The sequence below is a fragment of the Cucurbita pepo genome, unplaced genomic scaffold, assembly GCF_057944985.1.
Source record: "Cucurbita pepo subsp. pepo isolate OVF unplaced genomic scaffold, ASM5794498v1 scafford_2, whole genome shotgun sequence".
In the NCBI taxonomy this organism is placed as follows: domain Eukaryota; kingdom Viridiplantae; phylum Streptophyta; class Magnoliopsida; order Cucurbitales; family Cucurbitaceae; genus Cucurbita; species Cucurbita pepo.
Window position 1 is genome coordinate 877,648 of NW_028257907.1, and position 25,107 is coordinate 902,754.

General features: G+C 36.1%; 5 non-coding genes across 5 annotated transcripts; 2 read left to right on the forward strand and 3 right to left on the reverse strand.

Moving 5' to 3' along the window:
* Window positions 1–388: 388 nt before the first annotated feature.
* On the reverse strand, window positions 389–460 carry TRNAE-UUC (transfer RNA glutamic acid (anticodon UUC)). Its single transcript has one exon. It is a non-coding gene; the product is annotated as a tRNA-Glu (tRNA).
* A 3,421-nt stretch (window positions 461–3,881) lies between these two features.
* On the forward strand, window positions 3,882–3,953 carry TRNAC-GCA (transfer RNA cysteine (anticodon GCA)). The gene has a single exon. It is a non-coding gene; the product is annotated as a tRNA-Cys (tRNA).
* Window positions 3,954–7,921: 3,968 nt separating this feature from the next.
* TRNAQ-UUG (transfer RNA glutamine (anticodon UUG)) lies at window positions 7,922–7,994 on the forward strand. The gene has a single exon. It is a non-coding gene; the product is annotated as a tRNA-Gln (tRNA).
* Window positions 7,995–18,010: 10,016 nt separating this feature from the next.
* TRNAP-UGG (transfer RNA proline (anticodon UGG)) lies at window positions 18,011–18,082 on the reverse strand. Its single transcript has one exon. It is a non-coding gene; the product is annotated as a tRNA-Pro (tRNA).
* A 100-nt stretch (window positions 18,083–18,182) lies between these two features.
* On the reverse strand, window positions 18,183–18,254 carry TRNAP-AGG (transfer RNA proline (anticodon AGG)). The gene has a single exon. It is a non-coding gene; the product is annotated as a tRNA-Pro (tRNA).
* Between the last annotated feature and the right edge of the window lie 6,853 nt (window positions 18,255–25,107).

Consider the following 25,107-nt stretch of genomic DNA (forward strand, 5'->3'; position numbering starts at 1 on the left):
TTGAGGTGTGGTTCTCTACAGCCCAACTTGTCAAACTCACTCGAGTGCTCATCTCAACCATGACGTCGTTCAACAAGAGAGACCTCGAAAACGACTGGATTATCGCATTAACAATTTGAATCACCTTCTCATCTCAACCATGACGTCGTTCAACAAGAGAGACTTCGAAAATGACTGGATTATCGCATTAACCATTTGAATCACCTGCTCATTTCAACCATGATGTCGTTCAACAAGAGAGACCTCGAAAACGACTGGATTATCGCATTAACCATTTGAAACTGAACAAAATATCTATAACATAACTCTGACAAAGGTACGAAGTTCATAAAAAGTCTTTTTAGTCTAAGATAGAAACTGTAAAATAAAATGAAATAAGAAAATAACATTCCATTGCCGGGAATCGAACCCAGGTCTCCTGGGTGAAAGCCAGATATCCTGACCGCTGGACGACAATGGATTTTTTGTGTAAACGTCCTGAAGTATTTTGTCAGATCGCTGAAGAGTTTTTGCATGATCTTTTGCTTAATGTCTAACTCTTCGACACGTCCTTCCCTATGTGTGTTAGAGTTCTCAGGGCTACCGCGACGTTTCGAGCTATTCGATTGTGTGGCTCTTTCTTCAAAAGAGTCAATATCAAATGTTAGGTCTTTGATTGGCAACCCATCCAGGGAGCGTCGATTGCATCGATTCCATCAACGATCTTCCCATGAGTTTATGGTGCATGACCCATTTTTTATACCATTCACCTTCGAGCACTACCATAGTTTTGCATCGTCCATGAGATGCATTGTGGCTAATGTAACTCTCAGGTCGTATGAGAAAGTTTCTGTAGCCCTCAACTCTCTGGTCGTATAATAGAGTTCTTAGAGCTACCGGGGGCCTTCTTCGCCCTCCACCTAAGCTCCGCAGGAAAGGCCCAAAGCCAATCCCAGGGAACAGTGAAGCTTCATAGGGTCTTTCTGTCCAGGTGCAGGTAGTCCGCATCTTCACAGACATGTCTATTTCACCGAGCCTCTCTCCGAGACAGTGCCCAGATCGTTACGCCTTTCGTGCGGGTCGGAACTTACCCGACAAGGAATTTCGCTACCTTAGGACCGTTATAGTTACGGCCGCCGTTCACCGGGGCTTCGGTTGCCGACATTTCGAGGTGTTCGATCGTGTGGCTTTTTCTTCAAAAGAGTCAACATCAAACGTCAGGTCTTTAATTGGCAACCCATCAAGGAGAGCGTCGATTGCATCGATTCCATCAACGGTCTTCCCATGAGTTTATGGTGCATGACCCATTTTTTATATCATCCACCTTCGAGCGCTACCGTCCTTGAGATGCATTGTGGCCAACGTAACTCTTAGGTCCTATGAGCAAGTTCCTGTAACCTTCAAGTAGTGTTCAACGTCAAAAATAAAGTTTTTTTAATTCCTTAGCATCCTGGTTCCCATTTAAGGGTTTGTGTTTTTGGATTTTCAGTTTGTTAAGCCCAACATGAGCTTGGCTTGGGGTGTGGTTCTCTACGACCCTCCTTGTCAAACTCACTCTGGTACTCATTTCAGTCATCTCAGCCATGATGGCGTTCAACAAAAGAGACCTTGAAAATGACCGAATTATCACATTAACCATTTGAATGACCTCAACCTCACTTGTTGAAATTGAACCAAATATCTATGACATAACACTATTAAAGGTTCAAAGTTCATAAAAGTCTTTTTAATCTAAGGTACTATTGAACTTGACCATTATAGTGACTCTCAAATCAAGTTCATAAAAGTCTTTTGAATTTAAGATACTATTGAACTCACCCATTATTGTGCTTCTCAAACCTAGGTAAAGTTTAAATATAATTGGTGACAAAAGATGAAACTATAAAATAAAAGAAATAAGAAAATAAAATTTCATTGTCGAGAATCAAACTCGGGTCTCCTCGATGAAAGCCAGATTTTCTGTGTAATGTCTTCGACACGTTTTTTTTATGTGTGTGATAGAGTTCTCAGAGATACCGCCACGTTTCTTGTTGTTCGATCACGTGACTCTTTCTTCAAAAGAGTCAACATCAAACATTAGGTCTTTGATTGGAAACCCATACAGGGGAGCGTCAATTGCTTCAATTCCATTAATGGTCTTCCCATAATTTTTTGGTGCATGACCAGTTTTTTATACAATTCACCTTCAAGCGCCACCATAGTTTTGCATCGTCCATGAGATGCATTGTGGGCCGATGTAACTCTCAGGTCCTCTGAGAAAGTTCCTATAGTCTTGAAGTATAATATCAAAACATATTAACGTATTTGATATGTTAAATATTAAAATAATTGATGTGTATCATAAACATTAAATAAAAATATATATTTGAAATTTGAATGATATTCATATTAATTAAACATATATTATGATATTCTACCACATTTTAATATTATTTAAATAAGATATTATATCTTAATGTATTAGGTATTCAAATATATAATTTGACAAAAATAATCACAAGTTCACCATAAATAGAATCCTAGGGTTAAGTCAAAAAGTATCAAACACTAAATACTGTGACATTTTAGGTGATATTTTGCAGAGGAAGCTGATAAGGTCTCCAAAGAGCAGGTGGTCATTTCTGACATTTTAGGTTAACAACATGGTGAAAAGTAACAAGAAATTCTGATATCATTAATTAACTACAAACCTTTGAATAAGGTTTTAGAATAAATAAAATATCCAATCCAAAACAAAAATGATTTGATAAAAAGAATTTAGAGTCAAATGTTTTTATAAAATTCGACATGAAATTGGGATTTCGCAAAATTCTAATTTCTTAAAAGGACAAATATAAAATAGCATTTAATGTCCAATTAGAAAATATGAGGAGAACGTCATGTCATTTAGGCTAAAAAACGCTCCATCCGAATTTCAGAAGATTATGAATGATATTTTCAATCCTTTCAAAAAATTTTGATAGTTTATATTGATGATGTGTTGATATTTTCTAAAACCATTAAGATCAACACTTTAAACATCTACATACATTCATTAATGTAATCAAAAGAAATCAGCTAGTTGTGTTCATACCCAAAATCAAATAATATCAAACTTTGATCCGTTTTCTTGGATTTTAAATTTATCTATAATCTTGTTTCAAACAAAAAATAATTTTGCTAGATAGAAGTAAATTTTGTTGTGGTTTGATTTTAAAATTCTACCTATAAAAGAAGTTGAAAACATCTTGGGAGATTACCTATGGGTGAGTTTCTAACAAAGTCTCTCTTCTTAAACTCATACTAATCCAACATGGACTCAAAAGTTCAATTACCTATAAAAGAAGTCGAAAACACCTTGTGAAAGTCTGTAAGCATACTACGACCTCTAGCTTTGCAAAATCAAGCGTTGTTGACGCTTATCAAAATCGCTGCCAAAATATAGTTTAACGAGTGGTTCTATGGTGTAGTGGTTAGCACTTTCGACTTTGAATCTAACGACCTGTGTTTAATTCCCGATAGGTAATCCACAAATTTATACAAAAATTGGTCCATAGTCGATTCGGTAGGGTCACTTTTGGACCGATAATCTGTAGAAGGGGTCACTAAGATTGAGATCATACAAAATGGGACCATAGCTCAATGTTAGAGCATTTAATTGCAGATCAAGAGGTCACCAATTCGAACCTAGTTGGGCCCTTCTATCTAGGATAGAAATTTGTTACACTTTTTGGACCGACACTATGTCTACGGGGTCACTAAGGTTAAAATCCTACAAAATGGATCCATGGCTCAGTGGTAGAGAATTTGACCGGTCACCCGTTTGAACTTGGTTGGGCCCTTTTATTTTGGACAGACACTTTTTACACTTTTGGATTGACGCTCTGTAGAACGAGTCACTAAAGTTGAAATCATGCAAAAATGGGTCCATAGCTCAGTGGTAGAGCATTTGACTGCAGATCAAGAGGTCACCAGTTCAAATCTGGTTGGGCCCTTTTATTTTGGACAGACACTTTGTTCGATTTACTCCCGACCACCGAGTGTCTAAAGGGAAAAGAAATAAGAATAATTACCGATTCCATGTACATTAAGAAAAGAGTGTGGTATCCAAGCACCCACTATGAACATGGTTAAAAACTTACAATTAGTCAACTTTGTACTCTTTCATTTAACTAAGAGTACTTGCCCATCTTACAATTAAACAACACCAACTATTTTTTATGTTTTAAAATTATTTTTTTCAACATTTCCCTTATTTTGTACTATGAACCTATAAACTCTATTTCGAATATAATGTAAATATATATGTTCATTATATTTTAATTCTTTTTTTATTTCGAGAAAACATTTTACTTTGTTTTCAACCTGTTTTAACTTGCAATCCGTGCCTCGAGAACCCACAGAAAATGGGTCATGACTCCCTTTTCGAGAAAACATTTTACTTTGTTTTCAACCTGTTTTAACTTGCAATCCGTGCCTCGAGAACCCACAGAAAATGGGTCATGACTCCCTTTTTGTTTTCACTTACTCCTCCTAAATCTATAAAATGTCTCCTATTTTTATTCATTTTCTCTTTTCTTAAATATCAAAATCTTAAATAAAAAGGAATAGCTCTCTAAAATATTCTTCTTTGCCAGTAATTTCACATAATTTAACATTTTAAAAATCGATAAATTAAAAAATCCTACATTGATATATTCGTAATTTCATGTAGTCTTCCTAAGTTTGCCGACGATATTGTTTGTTGTCGAGCTTGATAATGTGAGTTTGTAACCCATCCGTTAGGGTTCTTGGAATGATTCTCTAGATTATCCCTTCCATGTTGGGAGTTGGGCCATGGGTCTTGGGTGAAGGAACCGTTGGTTTACCGCCTCTAAGAGTTAAGGAAGCATCTTGAGGCTAGTTTCACATAGTATCATTGTCTTTGAGATAACAATTCTTTTCTATTTTATCTAAATTTTTTAAATATGGGTTCATTTCCAAATGCATGCTAACACCCTTATTGTTGAATAAATGACATGAAACTTTCACATAGTAACGTTGCCTTTGCTCCTATTGGTGGAAGGATAATGTTGGATCGATATGACAACCCTAGAGGGGTGAATAGGGTTTCAACAATCTAATTATTAAATATTTTTTTAATAACAATCAAACTTGATACCATGCAATAAAACTTAACAATAATTTAGAACTTAAATAGGAAGAGGGTTAGAAAATATAACACCATAGTTTTATAGTGGGAATTTGAATAAAACTTTTGGACTCTTTCCTCGGATCAGAGCCCAACTGCTACACCGCTCTTTTTACGACTGCAAGAGTAAACTCAATCCTTTCCACGACTCAGGATCAAACCGGTACACCGCTCTTTTTACGAGTTCAAGAGAAAACTCAATCCTTTCCATAGCTCAGGATCAAACTGGTACACCGCTCTTTTTACGAGTTCAAGAGCAAACTCAATCCTTTCCACGGCTCAGGATCAAACTGGTATACCGCTCTTTTTACGAGTTCAAGAGCAAACTCAATCCTTTCAACGGCTTAGGATCAAACCAGTACAATTGTCTAAAATCTTATAGAAACACACCACAACACTCTTAAATAATAGACATCTCTCTCAGGAATAGGAATAAGATAAAAAAAATAGAATTGGAAATTTTGTAGGGAGCAACAATGGAGGCTTTTTAAAAAAAATTTAGATCGAGGAAACAAATGTTCTGTGTGTTGTGCTGTGAAAAATACTAAGAGGTGATGAGTTTAAATAGCGATCAAGTTGTAAAAATAGGAATTGATACGGACCACTAAAACGTGAACCGAAACGTGCAACACGAAAAATAATATTTATTTATTTTTAAATTTATCATAAAAAATTATAGACCACATGTTTCATTTATATATATATATATAACATATTTAAATGTAATACATGTTAATGAAAACTGTGAGTAACATTTTAAAAATAATTAAAAGTTTTATAAATCTAAATGAAGTTGAAATGATTTTGTAATTCAAATAATTATCTTTATCAAAACTAAAGGAAATCATTATAATTTCTTTCCATTTAAAAGTAATAACTCGTTTTCATAAATAAAATCATTATAATTTTTTTTTCATTTAAAAGTAACAACTAGTTTTCATAAATGTAAACGAAATCTTTATAATTTCTTGCCATTTAAAAGGTAACCGAAAACTTTTATAAATGTAATTGAAATGATTTTATAATTTAAAAGTAATGGAAAACTTTTATAAATGTAATTGAAAACTCCACCTTGTTACTCCACCAAATTTATAAATGTCATCACGTCAGGTATCTTGTTTTGAATTTGATTGGTCCATAGTGTCAACTTTGCCACCACATCATCACGTCGGGTATTTGTTTTGACTGGAACTTCTTCGTTTTATCTCTAATTTGAGTGAACCAAAAAAGACGTTGAAATCGTTGTTCCCAACCTTACACTATAGACAAAAATACTGAGAATTGTTAATAATTGAAGGTAGGTTTGTTATCATCAAAAGATTAAGGAAAAAAAGCCAACAGATAATAGGTCGATTATACCTATAGGGTAGTTTTAAGGGTGACAACGAGACTAATTTTTTTTTAGTTAAAAATTAGAATTATAACAATCTGCCTAAAACCCTCCGACTAATTTTGCTTCATTTCTAAATGCAGGCAGACAAAGTAGAAAAATGAAAACATGTAAATTGTAAACTCGAACATTTCAAAGAAATAAATAAGTTTTGATGGTACCAATGCTAACCCGAAAACAATCAAACCAAATTTATTTAAAACATAGAAAACTTCATGTCTCCATCTTGTAAGGCCAATAAACCAAAGGGCCTAATATAGTAGAGAAATAAAAAAAATGTTACCCTCATCTGTGTTGTGCTGTGCCATAAGTGATCCATAAGTGATCCATGGATGTTGACTTTGACCAATTCCTACTATTTTTTTTTTCTATATTTTGAAACTATTTTAAGCACTCTTCTCTTGTACTCCTTATAATTTCTACCTTTTAAGGTTGTAAATATTTGTGCACGGGTGACTATTATGATTACATGTCAACGAGTCAAGTGGAAATAAATTTTGAAGATGAAATTAAAGTATTAATTTTGATGTCATCTTTACCTGAGTTTTGGGATATTGTTATTAATGAGATTCAATCTAATGCCATTAGTAATTCACAATGATAATATTCAAAATACTTGACAAAAAAGAATGGTCAACATAAGATATTTGAAACAAATAAATATTTTTGTCCTCTATGATATATCAAATCACGCATTTGAAATTCCTTAATAATAAACCTGAAGTCTTACATCTTTTATAGAGAGAAGTTCCTTGAATAGAAGTCTTATTAGATACTTCTAAGCATTTAGAGATCAACTAGAAACAAAGCTAAACATTCTAAAAAAAATTAGGGGTTAAACTTTTAAGTTAAGGTAATTTAAGAAACTTATGATTTTTATATTATCAAGAGTTTAATTGAGCTAGGTCGATTCAATCTAGTGGACCCAAGAATTGAACCAAATCAAACAACCTAGTTAGCAACATGATTTAGTGGAAGCATTTTCACGCAAAGTAGAAGCAATAATGGAGGGTTTGAAATAATATAGTTTTCACCCCTTGTTTCTCGAGTGAATATTGAAATAATATAGTTTTCATGTTAAGTTTTGCACGGAAGAAAGAAAGACTGGGATGTAAAGTATTATTTCAATTTGTTTGTAATATACAATAATATATAAATTAACTATAAGAAATATATAAAATTACATGTTCTCCAAGAGCTTCAATCAACATTGGAGGGATACTTCTGCAACCACTCTAAAGGTGATCAAGATCACAACGAGTTAGATAAAACAGCTCTAGAACTTTGAATCCAATAACTTGAGTTTGACTCGTGATAGGATCTCTCTTCTTGTGGAATCTGCATAAAATAGGAAAACCATTCCAAAAATAAATTTTTATAAGGGATTCTATGGTGCAGTGGTTAGCACTTTGGACTTTGAATCCAACGACCTAGATTCAACTCCTAGTAGGACCTTTATGAAATGACCTTGATGCGAAAACACAGAATAAGGAACAACAACACAAGACATTTTAAAACAAAAGGGTGTTACCTAGCAAAAGGGTGTTACCTAGCATCCGATGCGAAAACACAAATTTTCTTGAGGCATAAGGTGTAACTTTCTTGAGTTATTTCGAACTTGCTCCGCTTCATGCCTTCCAATGCCTTCCAAGGCTTCATGAACATGACCTCCGTAATCATTTGAACCCATAATAACTAGCATGAGTTTTAGGTTCCGAACTTGCTCCAACCAACTTGAATTGAATTTATTCTCATGTCATATAAAATAGACCTTACAGAAAATAGTTGGTAATTTGGAGCATGTCTAAGCCTTGAGCTAGGATATGACTTCTTGTTTCGTTTTTAGGAACTAAACCTTAGAGGTTGTCATGTCATGCATCGTATTTTAACCATGAAAACTCTTCCGAAGTAACTCTTAATTTTCTCCCCATGAGTGCATAGGTGGCGTTGTCATAATCGTGGCATCCTGCTAGCAAATCGTGGTGCAGGGAATCTCATTTAGGTGAGGGAGATAATAAGTTCATCATGGAATCCTGCTCATGGTACATATACCATAGCATCCCACCTAAAGAGAAATAGGGGCCTCGCGGTACACTTCGTGAAGTGAGATAATGGTTACTTCAGGCATGGATCCTAGCAACTTGTTAAGCATGATGTTTGCATTAACCTAGGTGTTTTCTTGGATTCTTGGTGATCCTAGGTTTATGCATAACGTCTTGGGTCAAGCTTGGAACTTATAAGTTCTTAGGAATAGCCCAGCATGATATTGTGCACGTAGTATCTATTAGAGACCAAGGGTACATCTGGGGAATCTATTATTTCAGGGATACCACTTTAGTTATCCTAGGAGGTAAAGTTATATGGATCGTGATGAGCATTTTCTCCCATATCTTGGTTTCGCTAACTACAGTTTTCTAATAACTCCCAAACTTCATTACCTTATATAACCTCTCGGGATAAGGATTCATACAACATTTCATAAAATAAGATCTACTGAGAAAACCCAAGAAAAGGTCAAATTTTGAGTTGACTTGGACAGTTCAGTTGAACTGGCCGTATCATCGTTTTCTTCCTCTGAATAGGAAGAAGATGCGCATTTTTCGCGTCGCCGCCATCTGAAACTCAGCCTGTACAGCCATATTACAGCGTTTCTCTCCTCGATTTCTTCGTTAAACTTAAAGATGGATGTTACAAGAAAGGACGAGGGATTTATTTGATAACTTCTCGTGGATCGTAGCCTAAGATATTCGCTACCAAAGTTCATCCAAAATCTGATTTATCGCTTGAGATAAAACAAAGGATTTCTTATTGGGTAGCCGATTCTAGGGGTTTCAAGGCCCTATTTCTTCATTGAACCTCTTCCATATCCTATCTTCAGGCTAAAGGAATTGGTTTGGAGGAACGTCTTTGAGTGTAGGACCTTAATTTCCAGAAATCGTTCTCGGTATGCAACTCACTCGAAACGCCAGATTTTCGATCACGTGGGTAGCTTATTCTACGACGTTTCAGCTCTCGATTCCTTCATCAAGTTTACTCAACTTCTTCCTCTGAAGCTAGAGGAATCCTTAATGGAAGGAAAAGAGATCGTAGATAGGAATTTTGACTCTTATCCCCAATTTAATTTCGAAACCTATTTCCTTCAATTTGGCACGCTCTCGAGCTTATTTTTCTTCGTGGTCTTCTATGGAAGCATTCCTTGGAGGTGCAGAAACTGATTGGAATCATTCTTGCTCGACGAATCATCATGTATCCTCGGATTAGATTTTCAAGTTTTTCTTGAATTGGGGGAATGGTTTCTAGGCACTTTCAGCACTCTATTCCTTCATAGAACTTGTGGGTAATCTTGTTGAGAAACGGTAGGAATAAGTTTGAAGAGAAATGGTGGAGGATTGCTCTCGAATTTGGAAGAAATCTGAGAGTAGGAGACCCATAATCTAAACGTTTATTGTCTTCGATTGGGGGATCGACCTTTCTCGATTCTTATTTCGTATTGTTGCTCCTACTTAAGACTTTATAGGAGGAGCTTAAACCGACATTGAGAGCTCCAGAATCTTCGTTATTTAGAGATCGAACTTTCTGGATAATTTTTTGGAGATATCAACTCCGATCATAGCCTTACCGACCTTGGCTTTGAACACTAGTCGTTGGATGTGATGATCCGTGCGTGATCGTTCTAGATCATATCAAATTTTTTAGGAGATCCGACGATTGAGATTTGAGTTTGAAAGATTTTGATCGGATGGTCACGGTAGATGCTCTTATTCTAATTAGAGTGGCATTTCTGTAATTATCCATTCTTCCAGGAGTATTTTGGTAATTTGCCACTTTCCGAATATTTTATTATTATTTTTCTCGAAAAATCCATAATTTTTCTACAAATTTCTCATCGTTTTTTTTATCATTTTTCCCTTGTTTTGAATCTTGAGATTCCTTCTAGATAAGGAATTACAAATCCGGAAAGATTCTTGATAATTGATAAAATGACTTTTTTGCCCTTTTGATTTACTTTTTCCTTTCCAATCCTTTTCAAAAGGCCTTTAACTCCTTGAAATCACTTGTTAGGGTACAGAGTGACTTGACTAAGTCCTTTGTTCTTGCTTAATCCTTTAATTTTTTTCCTTTCTATCCTTTGGGTCTTTCATGAGTGGCTTATTCTTATGGGAGATAATTTCCTTCATTTTTGGGGTGTTACATATACATACTCGTTACAAACACAAAATAAGAAGCAGACTCAAAAGAAGAACAAAAAATACTAGATTAAAAACATAGCTTAGTCCATGGCCCACACAACAAAGTCCGCTCTCATCCACGACCAACTCTTAGTTACTTGAAAAAAAATGATAAACATGGAGTTCGTAAAACTTAGTAAGCAGCCTACTAGTAGGTTCTTAATCACGACCTTAAGCTAGGATATTACTTCTTGTTATGTTTTCAGGATCTTATACTGATTTTGAAAACCTTCCCCTAAAATAACCTTCAATTTTCTCCCCATCTATCTTTTTTTAAACACTTTTGAAAGTTAAAGAGTAGTTTTAAGTTTTTTTAAACACTTTTTTTTTTGATACTTGGGACTTTGATTCCTCAGTGTCAAGCTTGCATCTTGCAATTACTTGGGTAGAGAATGTGTTTCACTTAAATTTCACTCAAGAGAAAATAATCAAATAACGAACCATATTTTTAGATATAATTTAAGATTACCTATTTAATAAAACTCCATCCAAACTTCTACTCATAAATTTAATTATTATTTGTATACAATTGTTAATATGTAAGAAAATACACGTATAAAATGTTTATACTATTGGTAATACATTAGTCTTGGTTGTTTGACTAAAACAATGCAACCATTGTCCAAACTAAAGAATTTGATTCGAAGCTATCTCCTAATAGAGGGAGGCTCAATTAGACTTTGTTGTAAGATTCGACCATATCAATTTGAATAGCGTTCTCCAACTATAAATATTGAACTCCAAAGTATTCACGAGCAAAGTAAGTTTGTTGAAACTATTTATAAACGTGTTCCAAAGTGAGTCGTGGAGAAGATTTGCCTTAAAATCTAGTTCCAATTAAGGATGTCAATGATGAAGAAGTGCAAGCTGTTGGAAGGTTTGCCGTGGAAAATTTCAGAGGTGGTAGATATAATTTAATTTACAAGCGTGTGGTGAATGGTCTTTTCAGTCCCATATAGGCTTTGACCCCAAATTTTATATTATTGCGATAGAAGCTATAAATGACAATAACATTCATTGGTCAGATATTGCAATTGTGAAGAAGTTCCGTCATATGCATCGGACGCTACCGCCATCCTATAAGCTCTTATCTTTTGTGGAATTCGATCCTATAAGCTCTTATCTTTTGTGGAATTCTTCAAATTCCCTCTCCATAAGTAGCAGTACAACTACTAGATTGCTTTCTTTACTTACAATAAGTCCTCTCTCTATATGTGCTTCTCGGACATTACTCTCTTTTATCTATAAAAATGGCATAGCGATAATGATATAAATCCTTATATAAGTATCTTTTCTTTTTCTCTCGTACCCACCTTATACATAACATTTTAAATTAACTCATACTTAAAAAAATAATTTCTCTCTTTTAGAGATGCGGGGTATCGATCCCTGTACCTCTCGCATGCTAAGCGAGCGCTCTACCATCTGAGCTACATCCCCACAATCATTGCATCACAAAACCCTAAATTTCCCGTCATCAATAATAGTGAAAATGAAGAAATATTGCTACCCAACATGTCATGAATAAGGAAAAAGAAATAATATATTTTTAATAATAGATAGTCTTATTTCTGGAGATGCAGGGTATCGATACCCGTACCTCTCGCATGCAAAGCGAGCGCTCTACCATCTGAGCTACATCCCCTTGATTTTTACATCATAAAACCTTAAATGTCCCATCATCAATAATAGTGAAAATAAAAAAAAATCAAAATATTAACAAATAGTTTGGTTTGGTGATGCGGGTTATCAATCCCCGTACAACTCGCATGCAAAGCATGCGCTCTACCATCTAAGCTACATCTCCACAATTTTTACGTCACAAAACCCTAAACTTCTCATCATGAATAATAGTGAAAATGAAAAAATATCGCTACCCATTATGTCATAAATAAGGAAATATTGAATAGAAATAAAATAGTAATAACGAATAGTTTCTTTTGGAGATGCGAGGTATCGATCCCCGTATCTCTCGCATGCTACATTCCCATGATTTTACATAAAAAAAAACTCTATACTTCCCGTCATCAATGATATTGAAAATGAAAAACTATCCCCGCTCATTATGTCGTAAGTAAGGAAAAATTTAAAAGAACTAATTTATTTAGTAATCGTTTCCTTTGTTGATGCATGGTATCGATACCAGTACTTCTCACATTTGATGCAAACACTCTACCATCTAAGCTATATCCTCAAAATTCTTATGTCACAAAATCCTAAACATCTCGTCATCAATAATAAGGAAAATAAAAAAAAATAACGCTATTCATTATGTCATAAATAAGGAAAAATTGAATAGAAATAAAATAGTAATAACGAATAGTTTCTTTTGGAGATATGGGGTATCGATCCCATCCCCATACCTCTCGCATGCTAAGCAAGCAATCTACCATCTAAGCTACATTCCCACAATACTTATATCAGAAAACCCTAAATGTCCCGTCATCAATTCTAGTGAAAATGAAAAAATATCTCCGCTAATTATGTCATAAATAAGGAAAGGTTGAATAGAAGTAAAATATTAATAACAAATAGTTTCTTTTGGAGATGGGGATATCCCTTTGCCTCTCGCATGCTAAATGAGCTCTACCATCTAAGCTACATCCCCACAATTCTTGCATCATAAAACCCTAAATTTTCCATCATAAGCTACATCCCCACAATTCTTGCATCGTAAAACCCTAAATTTCCCATCATTAATAATAGTGAAAATATAGAAAATCTAGAGATGCAGGGTATCAATCCCCATAACTCTCACATGCAAAGCGAGTGCTCTACCATCTAAGCTATATCCCCACAATCCTTATGTCACAAAGTTCTAAACATCTCGTCATCTGAAAATGAAAAACTATCCCGGCTCATTATGTCCTAAATAAGAAAAAATTGAAAAGAAATAATATATTTAGTAATCGATTCAATTGGAGATGCAAGGTATTGATCCCCGTACTTTCCACGATAATTTCAAAGCAAATAGAGAGTTATGATAAGTTAAGGTTAGATCAACTTTGAGTTCAAAGCAACAAGAACCAAAGACTGGTGCGAAAATTCTATGGACTAGTCGAAGTTATCCACAAGATAAAGAAGACATCATTTAGGATCAAATTGCTCCTATGGATACAGACTAACCCTGTTGTCCACATAAGTAACTTGAAATGTTATTATTCCGACCAAGAAAACATCAAGTAAAAGCAGGTCGTATGACGTCATGCAAAGAAGAAATTGTTTCAAGCGAAGAAAGTAGGAAAGACACCAACAGAGAAGACTTGAAGAGTTAACAAACCGTGAAGTGATTTTCAATAGCTCCTAGTAGGTTGGAAAAGACTCCTCAATACTGAGATCAGCTAGAAGCGCGTCGCGAGACCTAAAGTCAGCCTCATCCTACAACATTGAGTTTATGAAGAGCCGGTTGATAGAGATCTTGACAAATTGTGTAAGGGCAGATGTCGCGGTCATGATTGGCCAAGGCATGTTGCCTGTGGCTGCATGTTAGATGTCTCAGCTATTCCTGTAAACGATTTGTGGTTCATGGTGGCATGCTCATTCCAAACACGTTTTACTTGCTTTCATCTTAGATAGGCCTTTACTATTATTGTTGTGCCAATACGGGGTGTATGATTAGTCCACAAAATCATATCTACACCCATCAGGACTAAAATGTCCCAAAATGTACTATAGGAGAACGTGACCAGTTGTTGTTTCTTCACTTTTAGCTTATAACATTGCTTTATTTGAAATTGTTTTTAATGTATTTCCTCGCTCACGTTTTCTAAAATATTTCTTCTAAACGTGATTCGAGCATACACTGCTATTGTTCGTTCAGTCTAAATTTTGCATGGTTGACTTGTTCATTGGATTAGAACAAATGTCACATAATCATTGTCTCACTACTGCAAGAGTGCGATTGTGACACTTGTCTTCCGTTCAGTTGTGGGCCGCATCTTCTGACTAGTTACGTGAGTTTGGCCAGGAGCATACGTGTAGGTTGAAAAAGAAATTGTTGGATGCGGACTGCGAATAAGGGTTGGGCCACGGAAGGTTTTTTTTTTACCACATATGGACTTTGGGCTAGTGAGTCTTAAATTTGGGTTCGTTTGAAAATTTTTGGTTCATTTTTTAGTTCAAACGAACCCAAATTAAACCTACTAGTTCTTTCTTCCTTGCACAACTCAATCCTATTCTCTGTTCTGCCTCTTCTTGCTTTGTGAAACTTCTTTAAAGGCTAATTTTCTCCGATTATTTGGGAGCATCTTCCTTAAAAGGATTGTGACCAAAGATTAAAAGAATTGTGACCACATATGACCTATGTAGAAAATTTGTACCCCCTTTCCTAAAACCTTTAGCGGACAACATACCCAAAACAGATACGCTGACTAGACTGCGCTACACCTCGTCTCACCCCCCCTCCCCCGGAGCATATGGATCCACCCAATCGATTAACATTCAAACCAAACTCGCCCATCCTTTTTGGCACAGGGACGCGAGAACCAATCCGAGTAATCTACAGTGGGGAGACCCCTTAAAGCAACAAGCGAGAGTGGCTAGGTTGATAGTAGGGTTAAAGAAAAGGCGAGTATGAAAAGACGTATCGCATAACTGTCCCTGTAAGCAGCTTCATTCTTTCTTGATCTATGAACCGACTTTATGAAAAAAATCAGTCTTTCGGCTGAAAGTGTGACTTTTTGGTATGGATAAGCAGGACCTCTTGGTTCGGGAGAAACCGGAGATGTTGGCTAAGAAAGCTAAGCAGGCAAGTACAGGACGGACAAAATGCACATAGAAATTGATTGACATGATCCCTCTCCCTCTCTCTTTGGCTAGTTGGCTAGTTGCAAAATAAGCGGGAAAGCATACCAGGTAGGGAAAGAAAGGCTGCTCGATCTCCTGTAAGGCCAACCCTCAACGGCAAGCTCACCAGGCAATGTTATAAATCCGATAGAAGTCCAAGGTTTCGTCTACTACGGACCAGGAAACTCTTGGAGGAGCTAACGTGAAATGAGAAATACATTCAATTACGGCAACTAATAGATAGTGAACTTTTTTGTAGACACTAAATGATCCCTTGGCTCGAGAAAGAAAAGGAAAAGGTAGTCGTACTCCTACCTTTTTCGTCGGACGATAGGAAAGTTTGAGCTGAAAGATTTAATCACACCTGATAAGAAAGGCGGGCTTAGCAGGTTTTTCCAAACGTATAAACAAAAAGAGGAAGCAACCGGTCCTAAAGAGGATACCGATACGCATACATTCTCGCATGGAAGAACATAGCTGAACCGGATCAAGGGTCCTAACCTAGTCCGACTGACCTTCTTTGGCTGGCCCCCGCCCCTTGTAACAAGGTCAACGTGTACGTGCTTTTTCCTTTCGTTTAGCGAGATAGCTTACCAGCTCTTTCGGCTCATAGCAGCAGTATGAAAAGTGGAATCCTCATCCTGAGTCGAGTCCGCATTGCCATACGAATCGACATCGGCCAAACCAAGAGCTCCTATTTTTTCTTTAACGAAAGCGGATCTAACAGTTTCGATAAAACCAACATCTTTTAAAGATGGAGTCGCTCTGCCTTGATCACAGTGGACATATGCAGCTCCCGCTTTACCTTTGTCTACTGTGAAAAGGAAAGTTCCTTCATGATAGGCCCTCCCAGCTCCCGAACGTCTTTCTATCAATCGAGAGAGGTATAGAATAGTACAACAAACCAACAAGACAAGAATGGACTCATAAGATGGGCGGTCAGGGAAGCGATTTCATTTGTGTTATCCGCCAAGAAAATGATTAAGGAATTCTCTATACACGGCTGAGAGATGACCGTATTGTTGCACATCCTGAATAAAGTACCGCAGGCAAGCGATGCTTTTTAAAATGAAAGCTTGTAGAACTCAGATCCACTTTTTCTTCGATTCGTAAACTTCGGATCTGATCTTCCTTTCGTCTCCGGGTGACTGAGAGAGAGTTTAGGCCTGGCGTGCATCCGATTCGGTCAACAATAAGGTACAAAGCGGATTGATTAAATGGGCTTGAAGTTCCATTATCGTTAGGTCGAAGATCTCTACTAGGTTTAATGCACTTTGGTAATTGGGAATGTGACAGTAATCGAATGTCTTTTTCATTCGACATTCTCTCTTACCAAGCACTCATACTTGCCAGGGTTGAGGAGACAGTCCTTGAGCTAATTGGGTTTCGAGATTGTGTATACGTGAAAAGAGCTCGCTTTCGACTTTCTCCTTGGCATTTTGTGCCCGGTTCTAGTTCAGGAAAGGGTCTGATCTCTTTCATTGAAGCACATTGATGCCGAAGGAGTCTTCGGAACCGGTGGAGAGGCTATGATGACTTCAGGCTATTCAAATAGCATGACCGATACCACAAAGAAAGGGTATCTAAGTCACACTAGTGGAATAGCTTTTTCATAATAATTATCTCGATATATGATACCAAAAACCTGCCTGATGACTGATAAGTAAAGGGGTTTCAAAAGACAAAAGAATGACAATTCTACGTGTGATAGAAAAGGAGATCTTTTTTTTTCTTTTCAGTGTGTGCGGTTCGCCTGCCTTCCTGACCACGGATAGCCTATGGGGCTTTGCACTTCGGCCCCTGAGAATACCACATCAAGGTGACAGGATTCGAACCGATGGCTCTCTGAAACTTCTTCATCGGTTATTTGGGTGCATCTTTCTTAAAAGGATTGTGACGACAGATGACCTATGTGACGACAGTGGACAACATGCCTGCCTTCCTGACAACGGATAGACTACGGGGCTTTGCACTTTGGCCCCTGAGAATAACACATAAGGTGACAGGATTCGAACCTATGGCTCTCTGAAACTTCTTCATCGGTTATTTCGGCGCATCTTCCTTAAAAGGATTGTGACAACAGATGACCTATTTGATTGAAAAGTTCCTTGAAAGAATACAATAGAACAAAGGAGTGTGACAACAGATGACCTATTTGACTGAAAAGTTTGACTTATTTGACTTGAAAAGTTCCTAGAAAGAAGGATTGTGACAACATGAAAAGTTCCTAGAAAGAATACAATAAGTAATGCTCTTTTCGAAGTCCGAGACAATATATGAAATTTATATAAGTTGCTAGTCTATATATTTTCTGTGCCTCAATATATGAAATTTATATAAGTTGAAGTTGTGCATTGCCACGCATTCCTTTGGGTTAAGGCCCCATTGATGACTATACTATTTTTATTTCATTTTGTTTTTTTTTCTTTCAAAATTGTCATTTTTATCTTTTTAGAAGGGGCATTTCGAGAATCGAACTCGAGACCTCTTGCACCCAAAGCAAGATTCATACCACTAGACCAAATGCCCTTATTATGGACTATAGACATATATCGTGGAGTACACAAGTAAATGATATTAATAAGAGCATTATCTTTCTCTAAGGCTCATCTTTTGAGAAATGAACATAGGGGCATTCCGAGAATTGAACTCGAGACCTCTCGCACCCTAAGCGAGAATCATACCACTAGACCAAATGCCCTTTCTAAAAAAAATGCAACATTTTTAACTCCTACTCAATATATTTTTTTCTCTCAAGTTTGAAATCTATTTTCTTGAGCGGTTGTTGGACTATAAAACAAAAAGTTGATGGTCTAGTATTTTACTTGTAAGTAAGGCATGTAATGTTGAATTGTTCTAATATGCAAGTGTTATCGAATAAAATACAACCCAACAAATGAATCAAACTAATCAGTTTGGGTTGGGTTGGATTTATTCGGCTCAGTTCGTCAGTTTGTTTGATTTAATTCTTCTATTTTGCTTCGTATGACAAGAAAATGAAGTTGTATTGAATGTACCATAATTTGATTTATGACAAACTCATATGAAATATAATTGCATTAGTAGTACTAAGAGTTTGAGTCTGTAAATATTTCATGAACTTAAGTGCAACTCATGCTTCATTAAAGACGAGATAAACTTTAGTTAAGTAACTGGAACTTTAAATTACTTCATGTGGAGCTTCAATTACTCTATGTTAGCTACTATCTTTAGGGTTTACTAATTAGACACGAGTTCTTTGATTTAGGGGATTGTTTTATATAATTTTCAACTACAACTTATGTTTTCAAATTTTTAGGTCATAATTTAGGTAGTGGTTGTATATTATGGATGAACACTAGAGTTTCTATCCCGTTCACCACAACTACTCTAGTTTTTGTTTGAAGGCTATAATTGTCATCTATGTTGTATGGCAATAAAATTTGTTTAGATGAAATTTTAGTTAAAGTTGCATATTTTACTTCTTGCGAGTAAAAAATTTGTTTCTTAACATAATATGAATTTAGTTGCAAAGTTATTAGGAATAAGATGGAGAAAGAAATTTTCTTTAAAATAATAAACAGACCAAAGTTCATCTTTGTTGTTGTCTAATTGTGATTTTGCAAAAAGCTTAACTAATATGAAATATCAAGGTAATTCAAGAATATATATTCACACGTCATTCAAGATGACAATAAAATGGAGTTAAATTGAACGCAGTTGTAGTTTCATGTCTAGCATAATTGTATTAATGATATTAAAGAGAACTTCGTGTTTTATTAGAAGAGACCAACTTCCTTTAAGGTACTAGGAGTTTAAACTACTTCCATTGTAATTTCAATCACTCCACAATGATTACAAATTTAGGGTTGGCTAATTGGACATCTATTATCAACTTTAGGTTATAATTTAGGTAGTAGCCATTATAATATTAATGAGCATAAGATTTACAATTCTTTCATGGACCATATGTGTTATAGTTAAATGAATATATATATATTATGTATGTCGAGGTTTGGGTAAAGCACAAAGTAGTAAGGAACACCATTGTCAACTCTAGAGCCACCCACAACTCATGACGGAGACAGATGCAAAATATTTTAACATCCTTTGGCATCAAGATACAGGAAAGATGAACGCTGTCAAATTGGAAGCTTTACCTGTCTTAGGAGTCACAATGAGAACTCTAATCAAGCTGGAGCCTTGGACTAGGCAAATTGTTTAGTGATAGTTGAAATGGATGACTTCGACGTCGTGTCAGGAATGAACGTCCTGCTGAAACACAAAGTCATTTATATGCCCCTAGCAAAATGTCTAGTAGTAATGGAGTCTAACCTGATGATCATCAGAAAAACATCCATCAACCAAGAGGGTTGAAAATGATTTCAATACTACAGTTGAGAAAGAATAATAGCCATTATTTAGTGATAGCTTGCTGCTACTGTTGTAATTAAAAAGGGGAGCTCGAGTGAGCCAACCTCAATAGAAACCTTGTTGCCACTACATGAACACCACCACGCAAAACAAGGTCAGATAATGGATTTATCCCCACCAGAAGAGACAAAAACAAGGTTAGATACTGAAGAAGGGAGACAGAAACAAACCACTGAAGCAACACCTGTTCACACAGAAATATCATCTAGACGGTGAAGAGAAGGGTCAGTCGGAAGCGTCAACCACAATAATTTCAAGAAAAATAAAGAGTTCATATAAGTTAAGTTCAGATAAACTTCGAGTTCAAAGCAACAAGAACCACAAACTGGTGTGAAAATACTATGGACTAGTTAAAGTTATCCATAAGATTATGAAGACATCATATAGAATCCAATTGCTCTTATGGATGCGGACTAACCTTGTTGTCCACGTTAGTAACTTGAAACGTTATTATTTTGACCCAAAAGACATCAAGCAGAAGCAGGTGGTATGACGTCATACAAATAAGAAAAAATTTTCAAGCGAAGAAAGTAGGAAAGACACGAACAGAGAAGACATGAAGACTCAACAAACCGAGAAGTGATTTCAACCTAGTAGGTTGGAAGAGACTCCTCATTATGAGATCAGCTGGAAGCGCATCGAGAGACCTAAAGTCAGCCTCATCCAATAAATTGTGTGGGGGCAGATGTCATAGTCATGATTGCCCAAGGCGTGTTGTCTGTGGTTGCATGTGCATGTCTTAGCCATTCTTGTAAACGATTTGTTGTCCAAGGCGGTTATTTGTGCAATGTTATTGTTTACCGATTATTTGGGCGACACGCCTTGAGCAATCATGACCGTCACAATTGGCTAAGACATTTGTTGTCCATATGTTATTGTTGTCCAAAAGACTCCTCATTATGAGGTCATGGTTGGCTAAGACATTTAAAAAAGTTTTACCTAGGGCAACTTTTATCACAATCCTCTTCTCGCTCTCTGAAACTTCTTTAAATGTTATTGTTCACTGGTTATTTGGGCGCATCTTCCTTAAAAGGGTTGTGACGATAGATGACCTAGGTAAAACTTCTATTGGGAGATCAGTGCAATAGAGAGTCTGTGTCCCTTTCCTGAAACCTTCAGCGGACAACATAACAAAGAGTTCCTAGAAAAAATATCATAGAACAATTTGTGTAATGCCTTTAAAGTTAGGCTCGAGGCTCTATCTTGTCTCCCAAGAATATGGTTCATTCTCTATTCACATCGAAATTCTGCAATAGAAAGTGGTACCCTCATCTTCTTTTACAAAACTTTCTCAAGTCCTCATGGAATGATTTGAAAGTGGTAGCCTCATCTTCTTTTATAAGACTACCTCGGCCTTCATGGAATGATTATGCTATGTTGATTCTTAGAGAAGGGAGTAGTGTCAAACTAAAGATTTGAAGGTCACGTGTTTAATCTCCACGTTCACTGCACCTGTTTCCATTTGCATAAGCTAACTATTCAATAAAGAATTAGTTATTATTTATTTTTCAAATATAATGAATTAGCAGAAATATCTTTACTTATGATTGTTTTTTTTTCAAATATTAGCGAAGATAACACAGTTTTGAGAGCGTCAGATTGAAAATCTGAAGGTCACGTGTTCGAATCCACGTTCACCACACCTGATTCACGTCACATAACTTGACTCCTGACTATTCAATTTAAAATTAGTGACTATTTCTTTTTAGAATTTTCATTTTAATGTTAGCATCTAAATTTAGTGATTATTTCTTTTTAGAATTTCAGAATTTTCATTTTAATGTTAGCGTGAATAGCTGAATTGGGAGTGGGAGTGGGTCTGTAGTTTAAAATTTCAATGAATTAGCGTAAATAATTTTACTCATGAATTTTTATTTTAATGTTAGCCTGGATAGCTGAAGTGGGAGTGGGTCTGTAGATCTAAAGATAGCGTGGATTCCTAATTCTTTATTTCACTATAAATCCTCTATAAGAATTCTTTATTTGACTATAAATGCTCTGTAAGATATTTAGTAAAATGACTCATCTTATTGCATGGAACAATAAAATTGATGTTCCCGTAGGTGATGATTTTTCTGATTCGAGGACGAATCCTGAAGAGAGGGATGATGATAAGAATCACGGTGTACATTCTACTTTCAATGTTGCTTAGTTGAGTCCTTTTGATGTAGGTGATGATTTTTCTGATTCGAGGATGAATCCTTTTGAAGAAGGGGATGATGATAAGAATCACGGTGTTCCAACTGGACCTATTACACAACCCAAGGCCAAGAAGATTCAACAAGCATTCATACTTCATCTACAAAATTGGATAGGCTAGGTTCAACCATCATTTCATGTGTTACAAGCTGATTCGTTTGAGTCAAGACCATTTGGAGATTCAAAAGTAAATATTTGCACGGTTGAAGTAGTGGATGAAGTTGCAAGCATGATTTCATGAGTGGTTAGAAAACTTTATTTATTATTTTAATTTCATAAAGTTTGTAATGCTCAAATTGACTTCGTTTTCTGTGGAGATTTAAAGGAATCGAGATTAAATCACGAACACTAACTTCTTTGTTGGGAGACTATAAATACCCACAAATTATTATGTAAAAGCATATTTGTGATCAATGAAATTGATCTCTCAAGTTGAGACGATCCCCTCATAGAAATTTGAGCATATGTTTGTCATTTCTAAGTTTCATGCAATTCTTGTGGTAGATTGCATCTTAGTCATTCAATCAAGCCTTGATCAAGTTGATTGTGAAATGACTCAATTTAGAATAAGGTTCCAAATCTTGTTTCTCAATCTTCGATCTCATTATCTAATTTTAGCTTTGACTCAATTTAGAACAAGGATTCATGCTTCTACAAAAGCTTGGCTCGTTGGGCTGAAGATTTCGATTGGTCTATCATCCTTCAACGGGATCTTCTATCCCCATGACTTGCTCTGATGCGGTCGTTCTTCTAACGCCGATGACACGTCAAGTTGTCGAGATTGGTAATGTGAGTTTGTAACCCATCCATTGAGGTTCTTGGAATGATTCTATAGCTTATCATTTCCATGTTGGGAGTTGGATCATGGGTCTTGGGCGAAGGAATCCTTGATTTACCGCCCTTCTAGTTGAAGGAAGTGTCATAAGGCTAGTTTTTTTTCAATTTTTTTCAATTTTATCGATTTTTTTTAGTGATTTTATTTGATTTTATTTCAATTTTGTCAAACTCAATCAGGTGCTCATCTCAATCATTTCAACCCTGTTGGCGTTCAATAAGAGAGACCTTGGAAATAACCTGTAACTATTCAACTGGATTATCACATTAACAATTTGAATCAAATAAAGTGACATTAACCATTTGAATCACCTCAACCCCACTTGTTGAACTTGACCAAATGTCTATAACATAACACTAACAAAGGTACAAAGTAACACAAACAAAGGTACAAAGTAACACTAACAAAGGTACAAAGTTCATAAAAGTCTTTTTAATCTAAAATACCATTGAACTTGACCATTATAGTGCCTCTCAAACGTAGGTAAAGTTTAAATTCGAGTCGACTTGTCAAACTCACTCAGGTGCTCATCTCAACCATGATGGCGTTCAACAAGAGAGACCTCGAAAATAGCCGGATTATCGCATTAACCATTTGAATCACCTCAACCCCACTTGTTGAAATTGAAACAAATATCTATAACATAACACTAACATAGGTACGATGTTCATAAAAGTCTTTAATCTACGATACTATTGAACTTGACCATTAAAGTACCTCTCAAAATGAGGTAAAGTTTAAATATAATTGGTGACAAAAGATGAAACTATAAAATAAAAAGAAATAAGAAAATAATATTCAATTTAAGAGAATCAAACCAGAATCTCCTAGGTGAAAGCCAAATATCCTAACCGTTGGACAACAATGAATTTTTTGTGTAGTTGTCCTAAAGTCTTTTGTCTAATCGTTCAAGAGTTTTACTATGATGTTTTGGGTAATGTCTATCTCTTCAACACGTCCTTTCATGTGTGTGATAGAGTTCTCAGAATTACCGCGACGTTTCGAGCTGTTCGATCGTGTGGCTCTTTCTTCAAAAGGGTCAACATCAAACTTCGATCGTGTGGCTCTTTCTTCAAAAGGGTCAACATCAAACATGAGGTTTTTGATTGGCAACCCGTCCAGAGGAGCGTCGATTGCATCGATTCCATTCACCTTCGAGCGCCATGAGTTTATGGTGCATGACCCATTTTTTAAACCATTCACCTTCGAGCGCCACCATAGTTTTGCATCGTCCATGAGATGCATTGCGACCAACGTAACTCTTAGGTCCTATGAGCAAGTTCTTGTAACCTTCAAGCATTGTTCTACGTCAAAAATAAAGCTTTTTAATTCCTTAGCATCCCGAATTCCATTTAAGGGGTTATGTTCTTGGATTTTAAGTTTGTTAAGCCCACATGAACTTGGCTTGAGGTGTGGTTCTCTATAGCCCAACTTGTCAAACTCACTCGAGTGCTCATCTCAACCATGATGTTGTTCAACAAGAGAGACCTTGAAAACGACTGGATTATCGCATGAACCATTTGAATTGAACAAAATATCTATAACATAACTCTATTCCATTGCCCAGAATCGAACTTGAGTCTCCTGGGTGAAAGCTAGATATCCTGACCGCTAGACAACAATGGATTTTTGATGTAGATGTCCTGAAGTCTTTTGTCAGATCGCTGAAGAGTTTTAGCACGATCTTTTGCTTATTGAGTAACTCTTCGACACGTCCTTCCCTGTGTGTGTTAGAGTTCTCAGGGCTACCCCGACGTTTTGAGTTGTTCGATTGTGTGGCTCTTTCTTCAAAAGAGTCAATATCAAATGTAGGTCTTTGATTGGCAACCCATCTAGGGGAGCATTGATTGCATCAATTCCATCAACGATCTTCCCATGAGTTTATGGTGCATGACCCATTTTTTATACCATTCACCTTCGAGCACTACCAAAGTTTTGCATCGTCCATGAGATGCATTGCGGCTAACGTAACTCTCAGAGTCACGTGTTTGATCCACGTTCACCCCACGTGATTCAAGTTAACTAAGTTGTATAACAGGACTATTCAATCTAAAATTAGTGACTATTTCTTTTTAAAATCTCAATAAATAGAGAAATCTAAATTTAG